The 3,936-nt window shown below is 39.1% G+C and overlaps 1 non-coding gene across 1 annotated transcript; it reads left to right on the top strand.

Annotated features, from left to right (window-relative positions):
* The first annotated feature begins 1,929 nt into the window (after nt 1-1,929).
* LOC138837543 (U6atac minor spliceosomal RNA) lies at nt 1,930-2,054 on the top strand. The gene has a single exon (XR_011375346.1). It is a non-coding gene; the product is annotated as a U6atac minor spliceosomal RNA (small nuclear RNA).
* The last annotated feature ends 1,882 nt before the right edge of the window (nt 2,055-3,936 follow it).

The following is a 3,936-nucleotide window of genomic DNA, read 5'->3' on the forward strand; positions in this document are numbered from 1 at the left end:
CATAACTACATAAAACTTGGATGTCATATTGGAAAATTTGTCAATTGTAAAATTGGAAACTGTGTTTCCAAAGATTAAAATAATGCTATATTAAGATTCTTCATTAAAACCAATTGCACCGGTTACAAATCCTTTTCTGTGTACTTATTGTATTGAATATTACAGTGAATTTGTATTCTTGGTCAAACACAAATAAGTAATGTTACATAGTTGACAAGTCAAGTTAGCTCCTGGGAAACTCTTGGGCACTTTCTTTGTGAATAAGCTCTTTCAAGCCATGAGGGTGGCATTTGGTAATTTACTGCTGAAGTTGACACCGAGTGGCATTGGAGGGATGAAAAGGGTTTTTTTTTTTTATCCCCTGGGAGAATCTGGCAGCATCAACATATCTTGTAAACTACTAGAGGGAGGATGGAAAAAAATGTCTGTCACATCAGAATGACTAGTCAGTGACACCCAACACCAAATGCTTTGATTTTCTGCACACCAGACCAAGCGGACAGATAGATCAGAAGTCTACTAACCAGAGGCAGACTGTGTCTTTTATTTTTGAACTTGGATGAAACTCACATAGCCAAATGGGACTGAAATGTCATCTGGCATCTCTCTGGTTGGCTCTGGGGAGAGTTGATGTGTTTCATCCAGTTCCCAGAGCACAGTTCTTCCCAGTCCAGAACTGTTCTCTGATGGGCTACATTTCTCCAAACATATTAAATAAGCCTTGTTTAGAATACATTAACCTTAAAAGTTGAATAAATTACTTGATAGCATTTATTTGTTGTCCACTGTGTTCAGTAGGAGATGGAAACTCACAATTAAAAGAGAGCACATGGGTTGAAGGTATGGAACATTTCAGGGGCTAAAATGTCCACTACCCAATTTTAGAGCCCAAAGAGAATTTGGAACATTACTTCCCAAATTATTTTCTAGGGAACCTGAGTTCCGTGAAACCTGACTAAATGCTGCAGAGTCAGGTTCATAAAGGGCTATGTTAGCAGGTCTCCTCACAAAGCACCTCATGTACCTTTAACATCCAAACACATGTGCTCTCGACCAGAGGCAATCCCACACAGGAACAGGCTTAGCAAAAGTCCCAGAAGTTGGCAGGCGGCTTCCATCACTTTAGAAGTGAAGAAAACTAGGTAAAATGACTCACAGGTAATCGGCAGAGCCAAGGACAGGACATGTATCTCCTTATTTTGTATTCAGTATTTTCCCGTTGAAGCTGTTAAATAATTTTATAAAATATGCATATTTTGTGATTGTCCCTCATTCCAGGAAATCAACTATAGTCACAGTTGACTGTAGGGAAAGAAGCCTGAGGATTTAGAGGTCTGGCTTTGAATTCTCCTCTGCTACTTGGATGTTGTTCATGTTGTTCACTTATTAAATGAGTTAGCCTTCTGGAGCCTCAGTTTCTGTACCTGCCAAATAGAAATTGATCCTTACTGTTAAAGCAGCTAACGTAGAGACAAGTAGTTAGTAGCTGATTACCTGGAACCCAGGAACTCTGGGTTCTAGAAAGTAACATTGTGAGGGCAATGGAATCAACTGAAGGATTTCAGAAGGGTAGCAGAAGAGTTTACCCAGATTGGAAGCTCTTGGAAGTAAAATACTCCTTCTAACTCTGTCACCATGATGTCTGCCCGAATTCTTTATTTGGCAAGAAATGACAACTTATCACCAAATATGGATAGAAAGTCAATTAATAATACTTTACCATTCTACCCACAGAAAACTACCTACAGAGTACCAAACAAGACATTACTCATGCCATAAAAACCATGGCTTTGAATAACAAGACTTATGTGTCTTGCATTCTATTTGATATTAAAAAGGGAAATATAAACATGTTGAAAAACAATTTGAATGCTTTGCTGACTGGGCCCAAGAAAGTGACTTGTAGCAGTAATAATACAGTTCAAACTAGTGTTGTATGAAAGGAGAGAAGGTTAGCATTCTCCTTGACAAGGATGAAGAGGCCCTTGGGTCTGACTACTTGCATACAGTTAAGGCATTGCCACCTACTTTGTAGCATCTAACTATTGTTTTAGGGGCTAGGACTGTGGTTCAGTGGTAGAGTGCTTGCCTAGCATGCATGAAGCCATGGGTTCGATTCCTCAGTACCACACAAACAAAAAAGCTGGAAGTGGTGCTGTGGCTCAAGTGGTAGAGTGTAGCCTTGAGCAAAAGAAGTTCTGGGGCAGTGCCCAGGCCCTGAGTTCAAGCCCCTGGACTGACAAAAAAAATTTTTTAAAGTAAAAAATAAAATCGAATCCATTTTCCTAATGTAGTTTGCTTTTCCAGTGCCTGGTAGGTGTCCTGTATTGAAGCTTTTAGGTAAGTGTTGGTTTTCTCAGAACTAGATATACAGTTGGGTTGTTACCTCATTTGAAGGATGAGAAAGCTAATGTGATAGGAATTTTGTAGGTCATTAATTTTACTCTGCCCTTTAAAATAAATATGCCAGCTGTAATTTTGAGTGGAGGTGGTTCACTTATATCCTAAAGTCCTTGGAAGACAAACTGGTTCTAAATCAGAATGAGCTATGACCTGGATGGAAGAACGTTGGCCTTGAGTAATCTTCCAGCTCTGGGCCCCTAGTGCAGAGTGTTTGAAAATACAGATAAAGAGGAAGGACACAAAGGAAGGATTTTTATTTACTTTTGTTTGCCTTTGGTGTGAGTTCCATGGGCAATCATAACATTTTACAGTTAGAAACAGTAATGAGTTTACAACCATTCTGAAGCTTCTAAGACACTCTTGCAAATAAAAACAAATGATGCAATAATCACAATAACGCCTTTGGGAAGGCTAACCATAAAGGACACTGAAGTGCATGCAAACAGGAGCAGTACTACCCTGCCAAGAGCAAGACTAACCAGGATCTTACACTTCAACAATCCACCATGAGGCCTCAGTGCTCTGAGAAGCTTTGTTGTTAAACCACAGTCTTTCATTGTCCCTTCCAGACATCCTAAAACAGTCTCTCAACATCTGTAAAATGTCCTGCATCAAGCATAACAAAGTAAAAATAAACATGTTCTCCCACAAATAACATTATTAAAAATAAGTATGTCACCCAGTGGCTCTCCTACTTCTAATTAAAGGGAAAAACCAAGGACAGAAAATTGATTTGAGCAATTTTTTTTCAAGTTGCAATGGCTTGACCTAACTAGTGTATCTGGGTAATTTGTTAACACTCTCATTAAAGTTAGGCTAAATAGCCGACACTGAAGTGTCAATGAAAATGCTTCACAGAGAAGCCATCTTTGGGGAATTTAAATGCTAGAAGTAAAACAACTTCTAGGGATGTACATATCTTTCTGATTAAAAAAAACCCTTTTGTTAAAAAGTGGCATGGATATTTGATAAATGGATATACATGATGAAGTGTTTTTTTTAATCTATTGCTTTGTTGTGTCAAAATGCTTACATAGGACCAGAGGCATGGCTCAAGTGGTAAAGCACCAGCCTTGAGTGAAAAAGCTGAGGGACAATTCCCAGGCCCTGAGCTCAAGCCCTAATCCTGGCGCACATGCACACAAAATTCTGAACATTTCTTTAGAGAACTCACCCAGTGATGAAAAACCTTTGAATAACTAACAGTCTAACAAAATGAATACCAGAAAGCTAGAACTGGAAGTGTCAAAGGAGGAGTAAGGTCGAGGGGAAGAGAGGAAGGGTAGGAGAATGCAGTCATAATACTCACTGTACATGTGTGACAATAGAACTAGGGAAATTGAGGGGAGAAGTGGGGGTGGGAAAGATGAGGGAGAAGGATGAAAATGATGACACCGAGCAAGACGCATTGTACTCATAAACGGACATGTTGAATGGTTAAAAACCCTTTTGTGCAGCCACTTAAAAATAAAACAAAACAAAAACAAAAATGCTTTCAGAAAACTGAACTGATGCTAATTTGGCATAGCCAAT

Source organism: Dipodomys merriami, unplaced genomic scaffold, assembly GCF_024711535.1.
Source record: "Dipodomys merriami isolate MVZ:Mamm:240054 unplaced genomic scaffold, mDipMer1.0.p SCAF_27, whole genome shotgun sequence".
Lineage (NCBI taxonomy): Eukaryota > Metazoa > Chordata > Mammalia > Rodentia > Heteromyidae > Dipodomys > Dipodomys merriami.